This window comes from Aegilops tauschii, chromosome 1 (assembly GCF_002575655.3).
Source record: "Aegilops tauschii subsp. strangulata cultivar AL8/78 chromosome 1, Aet v6.0, whole genome shotgun sequence".
NCBI lineage: Eukaryota > Viridiplantae > Streptophyta > Magnoliopsida > Poales > Poaceae > Aegilops > Aegilops tauschii.
In genome coordinates, this window is record NC_053035.3 from 384,537,393 (window position 1) to 384,556,663 (window position 19,271).

Genomic DNA, 19,271 nt, shown 5'->3' on the forward strand with positions numbered 1-19,271 from the left:
AATGTCGGTCCGGGCCGCTTCATCCAACAATACCGCCGAATCAAAGTATGATATGCTGGTAAGCAGTATGACTATTATCGCCCAAAACTCACTTGTGTTCTACTCGTGCATATAACATCTACGCATAGACCTGGCTCGGGTGCCACTGTTGGGGAACGTAGTAATTTCAAAAAAGTTCCTACGCACACGCAAGATCATGGTGATGCATAGCAACGAGAGGGGAGAGCGTTGTCCACGTACCCTCGTAGACTGTAAGCGGAAGCGTTATGACAACGCGGTTAATGTAGTCGTACGTCTTCACGATCGACCGATCCTAGCACCGAAGATACGACACCTCCGCGATCTGCACACGTTCGGCTCGGTGACGTCCCACGCACTCACGATCCAGTAGAGTGTCGAGGGAGAGCTTCGTCAGCACGACGACGTGATGACGGTGATGATGAAGTTACCGGCGCCGAGCTTCGCCTAAGCACTACGACAATATGACCGAGGTGGATTATGGTGGAGGGGGGCACCGCACACGGCTAAGAGATCAATGATCAACTTGTGTGTCTATGATGTGCCCCCCTCCCTCGTATATAACGGAGGGGAGGAGGGGGAGGGACGGCCCTCCTATGGCGCGCCCCATGGGGAGTCCTACTCCCACTAGGAGTAGGATTCCCCCCTTCCCTAGTTTGACTAGGAGTGGAAGGAAGGGGGAGAGAGGGGGAGTAAAGGGGGGATGTCCCCCCACCTAATTCAGATTGGGCTTGGGGGCACACCCCCTCCTAGGCCTCCCTCTCTTCTCTCCCACTATGGCCCAATAAGGCCCATATACCTCCCGGGGGTGTCCGGTAACCTCCCGGTGCACCGGTATATGCCCGAACTCACCCGGAACTATTCCGATGTCCAAATTGAAGGAAATATGCCCTAGAGGCAATAATAAAGTTATTATTTATTTCCTTATTTCATGATAAATGTTTATTATTCATGGTAGAATTGTATTAACCGGAAACTTAGTACATGTGTGAATACATAGACAAACAGAGTGTCACTAGTATGCCTCTACTTGACTAGCTCGTTGATAAAAGATGGTTAAGTTTCCTAGCCATTGACATGAGTTGTCATTTGATGAACGGGATCACATCATTAGAGAATGATGTGATTGACATGACCCATCCGTTAGCTTAGCACTATGATCGTTTAGTTTGTTGTTATTGCTTTCTTCATAACTTATACATGTTGTTATGACTATGAGATTATGCAACTCCCGAATACCGGAGGAACACTTTGTGTGCTACCAAACATCACAACATAACTGGGTGATCATAAAGGTGCTCTACAGGTGTCTCTGATGGTACTTGTTGAGTTGGCATATATCGAGATTAGGATTTGTCACGCCGATTGTCGGAAAGGTATCTCTGGGCCCTCTCGGTAATGCACATCACTATAAGCCTTGCAAGCAATGTGACTAATGAGTTAGTTGCGGAATGATGTATTACGGAATGAGTAAAGAGACTTGCTGGTAACGAGATTGAACTAGGTATTGAGATACCAACGATCGAATCTCGGGCAAGTAACATACCAATGACCAAGGGAACAACGTATGTTGTTATGCCGTTTGACCGATAAAGATCTTCGTAGAATATGTGGGAGCCAATATGAGCATCCAGGTTCCGCTATTGGTTATTGACTCGAGATGTGTCTCGGTCATGTCTACATAGTTCTCGAACCCGTAGGGTCCGCACGCTTAACGTTTGATGACGATTTGTATTATAGAGTTATGTGATTTGATGACCGAAGATAGTTCAGAGTTCTGAATGAGATCATGGACATGACGAGGAGTCTCAAAATGGTCGAGACGTAAAGATCGATATATTGGAAGGCTATATTCGGACATCGTAAAGGTTCCGAGTGATTCGGGTATTTTTAGGAGTACCGGAGAGTTACGGGAATTCGTGTTGGGCCTTAATGGGCCATACGGGAAAGGAGAGAAACGCCTCAAGGGTGGTCACGCCCTTCCCCATGGACTGGTCCGAATTGGACTAGGGAAAGGGGGCGCCCCCTTCCTTCCTTCTCCTTCTCCCTTCCCCTTTTCCTATTCCATGTGGGAGGTGGAATCCTACTAGGACTAGGGAGTCCTAGTAGGACTCCACATTTTCGGCGCGCCCTATGAGGGCCGGCCTCCTCCTCCCTCCATCCTTTATATACGTGGCCAGGGGGCACCCCATAGACACACAAGTTGATTTCTTAGCCGTGTGCGGTGCTCCCCTCCACAGTTACACACCTCGGTCATATCGTCGTAGTGCTTAGGCGAAGCCCTGCGTCGGTAACTTCACATCACCGTCACCACGCCGTCGTACTGACGAAACTCTCCCTCGGCCTCAACTGGATCAAGAGTACGAGGGACGTCATCGAGCTGAACGTGTGCTGAACTCGGAGGTGCCGTGCGTTCGGTACTTGGATCGGTCGGATCGTGAAGACGTACGACTACATCAACCGCGTTGTCATAACGCTTCCGCTTACGGTCTATGAGGGTACGTGGACAACACTCTCCCGCTCATTGCTATGCATCACCATGATCTTGCGTGTGCGTAGGAAATTTTTGAAATTACTGCATTCCCCAACAGTGGCATCCAAGCCAGATCTATGCGTTGATGTTATATGCACGAGTAGAACACAAGTGAGTTGTGGGCGATAATAGTCATACTACTTACCAGCATGTCATACTTTGATTCGGCGGTATTGTTGGATGAAGCGGCCCAGACCGACATTACATGAACGCGTTCATGAGACTGGTTCTACCGACGTGCTTCGCACACAGGTGGCTAGTGGGTGTCTGTTTCTCCAGCTTTAGTTGAATCGAGTGTGGCTACGCCCGGTCCTTGTTGAAGGTTAAAACAGCACATACTTGACGAAAAATCGTTGTGGTTTTGATGCGTAGGTAAGAATGGTTTTTGCTCAGCCCGTAGCAGCCACGTAAAACTTGCAACAACAGAGTAGAGGACGTCTAACTTATTTTTGCAGGGCATGTTGTGATGTGATATGGTCAAGACATGATGCTAAAATTTATTGTATGAGATGATCATGTTTTGTAACAGAGTTATCGGCAACTGGTAGGATCCATATGGTTGTCGCTTTATTGTATGCAATGCAATCGCCATGTAATTGTTTTTACTTTATCACTAAGCGGTAGCGATAGTCGTAGAAGCAATAGTTGGCGAGACGACAACGATACTACAATGGAGATCAAGGTGTCGCGCCGGTGACGATGGTGATCATGACGGTGCTTTGGAGATGGAGATCAAAGGCACAAGATGATGATGGCCATATCATATCACTTATATTGATTGCATGTGATGTTTATCCTTTACGCATCTTATTTTTCTTAGTACGGCGGTAGCATTATAAGATGATCCCTCACTAAATTTCAAGGTATAAGTGTTCTCCCTGAGTATGCACCGTTGCGACAGTTCTTCGTGCTGAGACACCACGTGATGATCGGGTGTGATAAGCTCTACGTTCACATACAACAGGTGCAAGCCAGTTTTGCACATGCAGAATACTCGGGTTAAACTTGACGAGCCTAGCATATGCAGATATGGCCTCGGGACACTGAGACCGAAAGGTCGAGCGTGAATCATATAGTAGATATGATCAACATAGTGATGTTCACTATTGAAAACTACTCCATCTCACGTGATGATCGGACATGGTTTACTTGATTTGGATCACGTGATCATTTAGCTAACTAGAGGGATGTCTATCTAAGTGGGAGTTCTTAAGTAATATGATTAGTTGAACTTTAATTTATCATGAACTTAGTCCTGGTAGTATTAGCATACCTATATATGTTGTAGATCAATAGCTCGCGATGTAGCTCCCCGTTTATTTTTGATATGTTCCTAGAGAAAAATAAGTTGAAAGATGATAGTAGCAATGATGCGGACTTGGTCCGTGATCTGAGGATTTTCCTCATTGCTGCACAGAAGAATTATGTCCTTGATGCACCGCTAGGTGATAGACCTATTGCAGGAGCAGATGTAGACGTTATGAACGTTTTGACAAAAGCTCAGTATGATGACTACTTGATAGTTTAGTGCACCATGCTTTACGGCTTAGAACCGGGACTTCAAAAATGTTTTGAACGCCACGGACCATATAAGATGTTCCAAGAGTTGAAATTACTATTTCAGACTCATGCCCGTGTCAAGAGGTATAAGACCTCTGACAGTACTTTGCCTACAAGATGGAGGAGAATAGCTCAACCAGTGAGCATGTGCTCAGATTGTGTGGGTACTACAATTGCTTGAATCAAGTGGGAGTTAATCTTCCAGATAAGATAGTAACTGACAAAGTTCTCTAGTCACTATCTCGAAGTTACTAGAACTTCGTGATGAACTATAATATGCAAGGGATGACAAAAGTAATTCCCGAGCTCTTCGCGATGCTGAAATCAACGAAGGTAGAAATCAAGAAAGAGCATCAAGTGTTGATGGTTAACAAGACCACTAGTTTCAAGTAAAGGGGCAAAGGTAAGAAGGGGAACTTCAAGAAGAACGGCAAGCAAGTTGCTGCTCAAGTGAAAAAGCCCAAGTCTGGACCTAAGCCTGAAACTAAGTGCTTCTACTGCAAAGGGACTGGTCACTGGAAGCGGAACTGCCCCAAGTATTTGGTTGATAAGAAGGATGGCAAAGTGAACAAAGGTATATTTGATATACAAATTATTGATGTGTACTTTACTAGTTCTCATAAGCAACCCCTCGATATTTGATACCGGTTCAGTTGCTATGATTAGTAACTTGAAACAGGAGTTGTAGAACAATAGAGACTAGTTAAGGGCAAGGTGACAATGTGTGTTGGAAGTGTTTCCAAGATTGATATGATCACCATCGCACACTCCCTCTATCTTCGGGATTAGTGCTGAACCCAAATAAATGTTATTGGGTGCTTGCGTTGAGCATGAATATGATTAGATCATGTTTATTGCAAATACGGTTATTCATTTAAGTCAGAGAATAATTGTTGTTCTGTTTATTTGAATAAAACCTTCTATGGTCATACACCCAATGTGAATGGTTTATTGAATCTCGATCGTGTGATACACATATTCATAATATTGATGCCAAAAGATGCAAAATTAATAATGATAGTGCAACATATTTGTGGCACTGCCGTTTAGGTCATATTGGTGTAAAGCGCATGAAGAAACTCCATGCTGATGGATTTTTGGAATCACTTGATTAATGAATCATTTTGATGCTTGCGAACCATGCCTCATGGGCAAGATGACTAGAACGCCGTTCTTCGAAACAATGGAGCAAGCTACTAACTTATTGGAAATAATACATACTGATGTATGCAGTCCAATGAGTGTTAAGGCTGGCGGCAAGTATCGTTATTTTCTGACCTTCACAGATGATTTGAGCAGATATGGGTATATCTACTTGATGAAACACAAGTCTGAAACATTTGAAAAGTTCAAAGAATTTCAGAGTAAAGTGGAGAATCATCGTAACAAGAAAATAAAAGTTTCTACGATATGATCGCAGAGGTAAAATATTTGAGTTACGAGTTTGGCCTTCAGTTAAAACAATGTGAAATAGTTTCACTACTCACGCCACCTGGAACACCACAGTGTAATGGTGTGTCCGAACGTCGTAACCGTACTTTATTAGATATGGCGCGATCTATGATTTCTCTTACCGATCTACCACTATCGTTTTGGGGTTATGCATTAGAGACAACTACATTGGCGTTAAATAAGGCACCATCTAAGTCCGTGGAGATGACACCGTATGAACTGTGGTTTGGCGAGAAACCTAAGCTGTCGTTTCTTTGGGACTGTGATGCTTAAGTGAAAAAGTTTCAACATGATAACCTCGAACCCAAATCGGAGAAGTAAATCTTCATAGGATACCCAAAAAGAAACTATTGGGTACACCTTCTATCACAAATCCGAAGGCAAGATATTTGGTACTAAGAATGGATCCTTTCTAGAGAAGGAGTTTCCCTCGAAAGAAGTGAGTGGGAGGAAAGTAGAACTTGATGAGGTAATTGTAGCTTCTCCCGACTTGGAAAATAGTTCATCACAGAAATCAGTTCCAGTGATGCCTACACCAATTAGTGAGGAAGATTAATGATGATGATCATGAAACTTCTGATCAAGTTACTACCGAACCTCGTAGGTCAACCAGAGTACGGTCCGCACCAGAGTGGTACGGTAATCCTGTTCTGGAGGTCATGATACTTGACCATGACGAACCTACGAACTATGAGGAAGCGATGATGAGCCCAGATTCCACAAAATGGTTTAAGGCCATGAAATCTGAGATGGGATCCATGTATGAGAACAAAGTATGGACTTTGGTTGACTTGCCCGATGATCGGCAAGCCATTGAGAATAAATGGATCTTCAAGAGGAAGACGGACACTGATAGTAGTGTTACTATCTACAAAGCTCAAATTGTCGCAAAAAGGTTTTCGACAAGTTCAAGGTGTTGACTACAATGAGATTTTCTCACTCGTAGCGATGCTTAAGTCTATCCGAATCATGTTAGCAATTGCCACATTTGATGAAATCTGGCAAATAGATGTCAAAACTGCATTCCTTAATGGATTCCTTAAAGAAGAGTTGTATATGATACAACAAGAAGGTTTTGTCAATCCTAAAGGTGCTAACAAAGTGTGCAAGCTCCAGCGATCCATCTATGGACTGGTGCAAGCATCTCGGAGTTGGAATGTACGCTTTGATGAGTTGATCAAAGCATATAGTTTTATACAGACTTGCGGTGAAGCCTGTATTTACAAGAAAGTGAGTGGGAGCACTACAACCTTTCTGATAAGTATATGCGAGTGACATATTGTTGATCAGAAATGATGTAGAATTTTTTGGAAAGCATAAAGGAGTGTTTGAAAGGAGTTTTTCAAAGAAAGACCTCAGTGAAGCTGCTTACATATTGAGCATCAAGATCTATAGAGATAGATCAAGATGCTTGATAAGTTTTTTCAATGAGTACACACCTTGACAAGATTTCGAAGTAGTTCAAAATGGAACAGCCAAATAAGGAGTTCTTGCCTATGTTGCAAGGTGTGAAATTGAGTAAAGACTCAAAACCCGACCACGACAGAAAATAGAAAGAGAATGAAAAGTCATTTCCTATGCCTCGGTCCTAGGTTCTATAAAGTATGCCATGCTGTATACCAGACCTATTGTATACCCTGCCCTGAGTTTGGCAAGGGGGTACAATTCTGATCTAGGAGTAGATCACTGGACAGCAGTCAAAATTATCCTTAGAGGACTAAGGAAATATTTCTCGGTTATGGAGGTGATAAAGAGTTCGTCGTAAAGAGTTACGTCGATGCAAGCTTTGACACCGATCTGGGTGACTCTGAGTCTCGATCTGGAAACCTATTGAAAGTGGGAGCATTTAGCTAGAGTAGCTCCGTGCAGAGCATTGTAGACATAGAATATTTGCCAAATACATACGGCTCTGAATGTGGCAGACCCGTTGACTAAACTTCTCTCACAAGCAAAACATGATCACACCTTAGTACTCTATGGGTGTTAATCACATAGTGATGTGAACTAGATTATTGACTCTAGTAAACCCTTTGGGTATTGGTCACATGACGATGTGAACTATGGGTGTTAATCACATGGTGATGTGAACTATTGGTGTTAAATCACATGGCGATGTGAACTAGATTATTGACTCTAGTGCAAGTGGGAGACTGAAGGAAATATGCCCTAAAGGCAATAATAAAGTTATTATTTATTTCCTTATTTCATGATAAATGTTTATTATTCATGCTAGATTTGTATTAACCGGAAACTTAGTACATGTGTGAAAAAACATAGACAAACAGAGTGTCACTAGTATGCCTCTACTTGACTAGCTCGTTGATCAAAGATGGTTAAGTTTCCTAGCCATTGACATGAGTTTTCATTTGATGAACGGGATCACATCATTAGAGAATGATGTGATTGACATGACCCATCCGTTAGCTTAGCACTATGATCGTTTAGTTTGTTGCTATTGCTTTCTTCATAACTTATACATGTTCCTATGACTATGAGATTATGCAACTCCCAAATACCGGAGGAACACTTTGTGTGCTACCAAACGTCACAACGTAACTGGGTGATCATAAAGGTGCTCTACAGGTGTCCCCGATTGTACTTGTTGAGTTGGCATAGATCGAGATTAGGATTTGTCACTCCGATTGTCGGAGAGGTAACTCTGGGCCCTCTCGGTAATGCACATCACTATAAGCCTTGCAATCAATGTGACTAATGAGTTAGTTGTGGAATGAGGTATTACGGAACGAGTAAAGAGACTTGCCGGTAACGAGATTGAACTAGGTATTGAGATACCGACGATCGAATCTCAGGCAAGTAACAGACCGATGACAAAGGGAACAACGTATGTTGTTATGCGGTTTGACCGATAAAGATCTTTGTAGAATATGTGGGAGCCAATATGAGCATCCAGGTTCCGCTATTGGTTATTGACTCGAGATGTGTCTCGGTCATGTCTACATAGTTCTCGAACCCCTAGGGTCCGCACGCTTAACGTTTGATGACGATTTGTATTAAAGAGTTATGTGATTTGATGACCGAAGATAGTCGGAGTCCTGGATGAGATCATGGACATGACGAGGAGTCTCGAAATGGTCGAGACATAAAGATCGATATATTGGAAGGCTATATTCGGACATCGGAAAGGTTCCGAGTGATTCGGGTATTTTTCGGAGTACCGGAGAGTTACGGGAATTCGTATTGGGCCTTAATGGGCCATACGGGAAAGGAGAGAAAGGCCTCAAGGGTGGTCGCGCCCTTCCCCATGGACTGGTCCGAATTGGACTAGGGAAAGGGGGTGCCCCCTTCCTTCTCCTTCTCCCTTCCCCTTTTCCTATTCCATGTGGGAGGTGGAATCCTACTAGGACTAGGGAGTCCTAGTAGGACTCCACACTTTGGGCGCACCCTATGAGCGTCGGCCTCCTCCTCCCTCCATCCTTTATATACGTGGCCAAGGGGCATCCCATAGACACACAAGTTGATTTCTTAGCCGTGTGCGGTGCTCCCCTCCACAGTTACACACCTCGGTCATATCGTCGTAGTGCTTAGGCGAAGCCCTGCATCGGTAATTTCATCATCACTGTCACCACGCCATCGTGCTGACGGAACTCTCCCTCGGCCTCAACTAGATCAAGAGTACGAGGGACGACATCGAGCTGAACGTGTGCTGAACTCGGAGGTGCCGTGCGTTCGGTACTTGGATCGGTCGGATCATGAAGACGCACGACTACATCGACCGCGTTGTCATAACGCTTCCACTTACGGTCTACGAGGGTACGTGGACAACACTCTCCCACTCATTACTATGCATCACCATGATCTTGCGTGTGCGTAGGAAATTTTTGAAATTACTGCGTTCCCCAACACAAATATAGCCTTCCAATATATCGATCTTTACGTCTCGACCATTTTGAGACTCCTCGTCATGTCCGTGATCCTATCCGGGACTCCAAACTACCGTCGGTACATCAAAACACATAAACTCATAATACCGATTGTCACCGAACGTTAAGCGTGCGGACCCTATGGGTTCGAGAACTATGCAGACATGACCGAGACACGTCTCCGGTCCATAACCAATAGCGGAACTTGGATTCTCATATTGGCTCCCACATATTGTACGAAGATCTTTATCGGTCAAACCGCATAACAACATACATTGTTCCCTTTGTCATCGGCATGTTACTTGCCCGAGATTCAATCGTCGGTATCTCAATACCTAGTTCAATCTCGTTACCGGCAAGTCTCTTTACTCGTTCCGTAATGCATCATCCCGCAACTAAATCATTAGTCACATTGCTTGCAAGGCTTATAGTTGTGTGCATTACCGAGAGGGCCCAGAGATACCTCTCCGACAATTGGAGTGACAAATCCTAATCTTGATTTATGCCAACTCAACAAACACCATTGGATACACTAGTAGAGCACCTTTATAATCACCCAGTTACGTTGTGACGTTTGGTAGCACACAAAGTGTTCCTCTGGTATTCGGGAGTTGCATAATCTCATAGTCATAGGAACATGTATAAGTCATGAAGAAAGCAATAGCAACATACTAAACGATCAACTGCTAAGCTAACGGAATGGGTCAAGTCAATCACATCATTCTCTAATGTTGTGATCCCGTTAATCAAATGACAACTCATGTCTATGGCTAGGAAACTTAACCATCTTTGATTCAACGAGCTAGTCAAGTAGAGGCATACTAGTGATACTCTGTTTGTCTATGTATCCACACATGTACTAAGTTTCCGGTTAATACAATTCTAGCATGAATAATAAACATTTATCATGAAATAAGGAAATAAATAATAACTTTATTATTGCCTCTAGGGCATATTTCCTTCACACACGCCCCCTCATCTACCTCCTCCACTTCATCTTCACCACCGTGATCATCCACGCCACCCTTCATTTCATTGTAATTGAAATCAGCGAACGGGGCTTGATCGATGTCGATGACGTTGGTGTCCAACAAGTTGACGAACTCGGCAGTGGCATTGTTCGAACCACCGCTACAGTGAGCGATATCAAGTCACGAGCTACCACAATGGCGAAAAGCGAAGCAAGTAGAAGGGATCGAAGATGCATACCTTCCGGCCATTTCATCAAACACCTCGCCTACGGTGGAAGCAGCGCCGTTGAACGACATCGTCGGGGAACCTCTTGCCGGGGCGGAGGGAGTGGATGAAGGCGCTGAAGGAAATATGCCCTAGAGGCAATAATAAAATTGTTATTTATATTTCCTTATATCATGATAAATGTTTATTATTCATGTTAGAATTGTATTAACCGGAAACTTGATACATGTGTGAATACATAGACAAAACAAAGTGTCCCTAGTACGCCTCTACTAGACTAGCTCGTTAATCAAAGATGGTTAAGTTTCCTGACCATAGACATGTGTTGTCATTTGATGAACGGGATCACATCATTAGAGAATGATGTGATGGACAAGACCCATCCGTTAGCTTAGCATAATGATCGTTTAGTTTTATTGCTATTGCTTTCTTCATGACTTATACATCTTCCTCTGAGTTTGAGATTATGCAACTCCCGAATATCGTAGGAACACTCTGTATGCTATCAAACGTCACAATGTAACTGGGTGATTATAAAGATGCTCTACAGGTGTCTCCGATGGTGTTTGTTGAGTTGGCATAGATCGACATTAGGATTTGTCACTTCGTGTAATGGAGAGGTATCTCTCGGCCCTCTCGGTAATGCACATCACTATAAGCCTTGCAAGCAATGTGATTAATGAGTTAGTTGTGGCATCATGTATTACGGAACGAGTAAAGAGACTTGCCGGTAACGAGATTGAACTAGGTATGATGATACCGACGATCGAATCTCGGGCAAGTAACATACCAATGACAAAGGGAACAACGTATGTTGTTATGCACTTTGACCGATAAAGATCTTCGTAGAATATGTAGGAGCCAATATGAGCATCCAGGTTCCGCTATTGGTTATTGACTGGAGATGTGTCTCGGTCATGTCTACATAGTTCTCGAACCCGTAGGGTCCGCACGCTTAATGTTCGATGACGATTTGTATTATGAGTTATGTGATTTGATGACCAAAGATTGTTTGGAGTACCGGATGAGATCACGGACATGACGAGGAGTATCGAAATGTTCGAGAGGTAAAGACTCATATATTGGAAGGTTACATTCGGACACCGGAATGGTTCGGGACATTTCGGATGAGTTTCGAAGAACCGGGGGTTACCGGACCCCCCCCCCCCCGGGAAGTTAATGGGCCATCATGGGCCTTAGTGGAGAAGAGAGAGGGCCGGCCAGGAGGTGGCGCACGCTCCCCTTGCCAGTTCGAATTGGACAAGGGGTGGGGGCGGCGCCCCCCCCCTTTCCCTCTCCTACTCCTCCTCTCTTTCCCCCTTTGCTACTCCGGAAAAGGAAAGAGGAGGGGAATCCTACTTGGACTAGGGAGTCCTAGTAGGACTCCCCACACCTGGCGCGCCCCCCTTGGGTCGGCCTCCTCCTCCCCCCTCCTTTATATACGTGGGAGGGGGCACCCCAAAGGCACACCAAGTCTTCTCTTAGCCGTGTGCGGTGCCCCCCTCCACAGTTACACACCTCGGTCATATCGTCGTAGTGCTTAGGCGAAGCCCTACGCCGGTAACATCATCATCACCATCGCCACGCCGTCGTGCTGACGAAACTCTCCCTCGGCCTCAGCTGGATCAAGAGCTCGAGGGACGTCATTGTGCTGAACATGTGCTGAACACGGAGGTGCCGTACGTTCGGTACTTGGATCGGTTGGATCGCGAAGACGTTCGACTACATCAACCGCGTTACTAAACGCTTCCGCTTTCGGTCTATGAGGGTACGTGGACTCACTCTCCCCGCTCGTTGCTATGCTTCGCCTAGATAGATCTTGCGTAATCATAGGATTTTTTTTTGAAATACTACGTTCCCCAACAGGCGCCGGCCATTTCGTAGGAACCTTCTTGCGCTTCACGCCCGAAACCTTGCCCACCTTAACTGCCGGTGGTCGGGCAGATCGGCAGCGGCGGCGGCGCCCGAGGCGCGTGCCTTTCCGGTGGGGCCAGCCGGATTCCCGCCCTGCACGACCACGTTGCCCTGCCGCTTGCGGGCAGGCGCGATGTGCCTTGGGAGACGGCGGGGGCGACATGACAGGCGACGAGATCCGTCGGAGGGGATTGCGCGTGCGCGACCTCCACGGTGACGGGGGACGGCTGGGAGGCTTCCATGGCGGCGAAGAATGGCCGGGGAAGATGGACCGGAGCGGGCGGTGGCGGGGCAATGGCGGCCGAGGGGGGAGCGGGAACGGCCGCGCGGAAACTTTGCTCGCGCCAAATCTCGCTACGGATAGGGGGCGAGCTCGGGTCGGCCTCCCACCCCATGAATCTAAAATTTGAGGGCGAACTTTTGCCGCGCCCCGCAAAAAAATTTACGGGTCGGACGCGTTTGCGGGGTCTGATCGGGCAGCATTTTCCGCGCAGACCCATATTTTGATGGTTATTTTGCGGGTCGTGGCATTATACGAGTCGAGCAACTCTAGCAGACCCCGCATCCCGCCGGCCCGCAAAACGCATTTGCAGTTCGCGCAAAACAGCTTTTGCGGGCCGACGCAGGCTCGCACAGATGCAGACCCCCCAAACAGATCGGTAAAAAATTATATTCGCGGAATATGCTTTTTTACGGGTAGGCTATGCGGGTTCTGCTCTTCGCGCCGCTGCATCCCGCATATCATCAGCCTGCAAATATCAAATCCAACATAATTCAACAATCGAAAACAAATTGAATTATTGAAATCAAACATAAAACAATAATCATCCGCATTACAAATAATTATTCAAATCACCGTAGCAAACTTAAATAATGCAATACAAAACTTGTCATGAATACAAATACAAATGAATGCAAAAATTAGTCACTATCCAGCCCTTTGCCAATGGTGCTCAATGAGATCTTCCTAAAGTTGAAAGTGTGTGTCTGCATTTTCAATCGCCTTGTATGTCTGAAGAAAAGCTCTAATGCGGTTTGGGTCTCTAGCTGGTTTGACATGGCTACCCACATTGTCGTAAAAGAATTCTAAGTTCATTCCTCTCTCATCTTCAAGAAGCATATTGTGTAGGATAACACAGCATGTCATGATGTTCTTCAAGGTTTTCTTATCCCCAAAACGAGCAGGACCACGGACAATGGCAAACCTAGCTTGCACCGAATGCTCTTTCAACGTCTTTTCGGGCAGCCTCTTGCACCCTTGCAAATTCACATTGTTTTTTTGTTTTGGGTTCTTTGATGCTCTTGACAAATGTGCACCAAAGAGGGTATATACCATCTGCAAGATAGTACCCCTTTGTGTATTCATGCCCATTGATAGTGTAGTTGCAAGCAGGAGCATCACCACTAGCAAGCCTAGCAAACAAATGAGAGCGTTGCAACACATTGATATCATTGAGAGTGCCCGGCATACCAAAAAAGCAATGCCAAATCCATAAATCCTCGGATGCTACGGCCTCTAGCACAATTGTTGCATCACGAGACTTGCCACAATACATTCCTTGCCAAGCCTTGGGGCAATTTTTCCAATTCCAATGCATACAATCAATGCTAGCTAGCATGCCAGGCCAACCTCTCCTCTCATTAGATGCCATCAATTTCTTTGTGTCATCTTCATTGGGTGCCCGAAGATACTCAGGACCAAAGACACGGACGATCACTTTCGCAAATCTACGCACATACTCAATTGTGCTATCTTCACCAATGCGAAGGTACTCATCGGCATAGTCAGCCGGAACGCCATATGCAATCACCCGCATAGCTGCGGAGATTTTTTGGTATGCACTAAATCCCTTTAAGCCCACGGCATTCCTTCTTTGAGTAAAATACCGGCAATTTGCCTCGCAAGCTTCAACAAGTTTCACAAAGAGGGATCGGCGCATTCGGTACCTTCTGCAGAAGAGCTGTGCAGGATATGTACGATTCTCCGCAAAATAATCTTGCATCAACCTCTCGTTCCCAAGATGGCGATTCCGAGGAATGCACAGACGCCCGACAGTAGATCCTCGCCTCCTCTTCCGGTACTCGTCTTCATGCTCCTTCACGGCAAGCGCCACGACTAATGTTTGCTGCCGAAAGGTCGCAAGCATGGTCTCCACGTCCGAGTCGTTCGAATCGGACGAATCGGATAGCAAGAACTTCTCGCACGGGGTCAACTCCATCTACACGCACACCGGCGCGTCAATCTACTACACAGCTCGCAAAAATCACAAAAAAGGGACTAACCGGTGGCGGGTGATCCCGGGCGGCGACGAGGGGGGTGCGCTCGACGGTGGTCGATCCCCAGCGGCGGCGGCGACGGGGGGACGGCTCTTCTCGCCGGATCCGGAGGGGTGGTGCAGCGGCTCGGCGCGGGAGGGTGTGGGGCGGCCCCGCGGAGCGATTCCGCCCGCAGATATGGCCGAAATCGCCGGCGGCAGGCGGGCGGCGGCGGAAGGAGGGGAAAAGAGCGCGGGGCTGAAATGTCCCTCCCGCCAACTGCTTCTCTGTGATGCAGGGCACCGCAGCCGCGAGGGGGAAACCTGCGTTTTCCCGGGTTGGGGTCGGGAATTTGCCGCACCCCCCGAAAAATTTTACGGGCCGGGACGGGATGCGGGGTCTGGTCGGGCAGGCTTTCCGGTCTGTACCCGCATTTTGATGATTATTTTGCGGGTCAGGGACGGATGCGGGGTCTGCTAGAGTTGCTCTTACTACACGAGAGAAGGGGGAAGAGAGAGCATTCACCGAGCTTGCATACTTTTCAACGGCGCCTGAGGAAAGAAAACAGTGAAGAATTCTAGATCCCACTCCATCTCACACACACAAACGTGGTGTCTGTAGGGCCCTGCATGTGGGGCTAGGGTGAGTTTTTTCCACTCGCCATGAGAGCCTCTTTGATTCAAAGAATTGTTATGGGAATCTTGATTCAGATCTCTTGAAAAGAATTTTTTCATGTGACGCGGTCGAACAAATTATACGTCGAGTATGATTTATTTTTGTGAGGGACAAATAAACTTAATTGGACACGCCATTTTTTATTATGTATTTTTTATATTTCTGCATCTTCAGAATCCCATGAAATAAAAGAGGCCCTAGAAGAAATAAAGTAATGGATGTTGCCGAAATAACACTTAAAATTATGTTCTTTTCTTCCGAATTAAAAACTCATGTTCTTGCATAAACTGCTAAAGAAAACACTATACGTGGCACGTGGATAGTCGACTAAGATAACTAAAACATACAAATAATACATTTATTGCCAATTTCAAGTATATGCATTTTTTTTGTTACATTCTTATAGTATGTCTTATTATTTTGACTATAGCTTACATCAGAGAAAACTTAAAATAGATGTAATTGTGCACACGTAAAAGGAATGCTAGTGTTTTTTAGAATTAAAATTATTACATTTACCATGTAAAATGTTTCATAATATGGATTCCCATAAATTTTTAGTGATGTGTATATACAAAAAGTGACTGCCACATGTACATATTAGTAACCATGTCAAGGCCTAAAACACAATCTACTTACGAACAAGGGTATTAAATTGAATATATGACAATCACAAGAAATTATTAGTATGCATGCACTAATCAGCGTACAAAAATTGCTCAAGAATATTACTTTTCGATAGCATGCCTGGATGGAAGGCAAATACATGGATATGTTTTATCTATTAAATAGTACTACCTCTGTAGCAAAATATAAGACGTTTTGCAGTTCAATTCTGGTACGGAGGGAGTACATATCATGCACAAAAAATATCAGTAAGGACAGGAAAGATCACATGGACGTAGATTTTTTTAGAGTAAATTAGAAAACAATAATTATGATTAAAAGTCTATAAGTAGAAATAATTGGAGGATGGTAGAAAGGTATCAGCAACCCTTAGGTGAATACTTATAAAATCAAAAAATATCTCGTCCAGGTCTTGTTTTTCAAATAGCTTAGGACCTGAAACTTAGATGAATTTGTAAAAAAAATGAATTTGTAACGGAGGGAGTATAAGCTAAATGGCGAAAATATTCCAATATTTCAAACTTGTTCTTACAAGCGCCGGCTGGAATTTTATCTATTTTGGGCCTAGCCCAATAAGCAGTTTCAGAAATTCCTAATAAATCATAGAGGCCCACGCACCCATTCGTGCAAGGCAAGAGGTGGAACTAAAGTTTAGTCCCACATTGCTAGTTTAGAGGGAGTTGGACCTCTTTATAAGGGAGGTTCTTTCCCCACTTGTATGAGCATGAGAACAAGAGGGACATCCACGCGCGCTCCTTCTCCGCCGCCCGCCTCGTCACGCCGCGGGAACGAGCCGATGTCTAAATTTTTGCCACTTTGAGTCCTGTACGGGAGAAGGGTGATAAGGTTTTTGGGGAGCGCTCCGCGCGACTACTGACTTTTCCATCATGGACTCCGACGACTTCTTCCCCGACGTCGACAACCTCATCGACGACATGGCTGGAGAGGATGTCGACCCCAAGTCAAGTGCTTCTGCTGCTGCTGTCCCATACGTGTTCTTCCTCTTTATGTTAGAGACCCTGCTACAGTTCCTTGTTCTAGTGTTTGCCCTAGATATGTTAGACTTTGTTTCATATATGCAACTTGCTATACTATCTGCTCTAGATGTGTTTAGTTACAGTTCATATATGAAGATGTTGTTTACCTTCTCTTTATCAAATCGCATGATTTGTTTTATCACTGCTATACTAGTCGTGCTTTATCTAGTATTTCTGATAATAAAATCATTTGGTAAATTGCTCATATTTCCAACAATCCAAAAACCTTATTATAGGCAATTTACACCAAGTGGTTTTGCTGCTTCCATGAGACCTCCTATGTTTAAGGGTATCCACTATAAGAGGTGGCGCGTGAGAGCAGTCTTATAGTTTCAGACCATTAGTTGCTATGACGCCACTCTTGGCAAACCTGAAGGAGAGCTTGATGCTCAACAGGCACAAGCTTTTCAGAAAATGGATACTCTGTTTAAGGCTGCTCTCTTGAGTATTCTTGGTGAGAACATAGTTGATGCTTATGCGTCAATTGATAATGGAAAAGATATGTGGGACGCACTCGAGGCCAAGTTTGGGGTCTCGGATGCTGGCACTGAGCTGTACATCATGGATCAATTCTATGATTACAGGATGACTGAAGAGCGCTCCGTGGTTGAGCAAGCTCATGAGATACAGTCATTTGCTAGAGAACTTGAGCACTTCAATTGTATGCTACCGGACAAGTTTGTTGCCGGAGGTATTATCACTAAGCTTCCTCCTTCATGGAGGAACTTTGCTACCTTACTGAAGCATAAGAGACAGGGGTTTTCCGTCCCGGATCTCATTGGTACTCTTGATGTGGAAGAAAAGGCGAGAGCAAAGGACACACGTGCTCGAGGTATTGAGGGAGGATCTAGTGCCAATCTGGTACAGAAGAAGAACTTCAAGCCCCACAAGTTCAAGAACAAGGGCAAGTTTGATGGTAAAGCAAAGTTTGATGGGAAGAAAAAGGCTGTGCAGCACACGAACTTCAGGAAGAAGAATGATAAGAAGAAAGGTGCTTGTCATGTGTGTGGGGATCATGATCATTGGGCTCCTAGTTGCCCTAATCACTATGACAAGCGTCATCCCGGGAAAGGCGGCAAGACCGTTAATGTTGTCATTGGAGACACTGACATGAAGGATGCTGGGTATGGTATATTTCCCACTATTATTTCAGTATGTCATTCTCCTGATTGGTTGATTGACACGGGTGCTAATGTGCATGTATGCGGTGATATTTCCATGTTTTTGTCTTATCAGACCACAGGGACTTCAACCGTGCTGAACGGTTCAAGTGCTTCTGTTTGTGGTGTTGGCACGGTCGATCTGAAGTTTACTTCGGGGAAGATCGTGCGGCTAAAGAACGTGCATTATGTCCCCTCCGTCAATAAAAATCTTGTTAGCGGATCTCTTCTGTGTAGAGATGGCTACAAGCTTGTCTTTGAGTCGAATAAATTTGTAATATCCAAGTATGGAACCTTTGTTGGTAAAGGTTATGAGTCAGCAGGCCTGTTTCGTTTATCCTTATCAGACGTTTGCAATAAAGTTGTTAATCATATTTGCAACAATAGTGAATCAAATGTGTGGCATTCACGTCTTTGTCATGTTAACTTTGGTTGCATGTCGCGACTAGCGAAGTTGAACTTAATCCCTAGTTTCACTACTGTCAAGGGATCTAAGTGTCAAGTGTGTGTGCAAGCTAAGCAACCTCGTAAGTCTCACACGACTGCGGAAACGAGAAATCTTGCACCACTAGAGCTCATACATTCAGATCTATGTGAAATGAATGGTGTTTTGACAAAAGGTGGAAAGAAATATTTCATGACGTTAATTGATGACTCCACTAGATACTGTCGTGTGTATCTTCTAAAATCTAAGGATGAGGCTTTGAACTTTTTCAAGATCTATAAAGCTGAAGTGGAAAACCAACTTGATCGAAAAATCAAGAGGCTTAGGTCCGACCGTGGTGGAGAGTATTTTTCCAACGAATTTGATGCTTTTTGTGCGGAACATGGTATAATCCATGAGAGGACGCCTCCCTATTCGTAGCGAGATGGATTCCATCTTGGCGAATGAAACTTGGAAGATAACTGATCGTCCTTATGAGTGCAAACCTATAGGATGAAAATGGGTATTCAAAGAAGA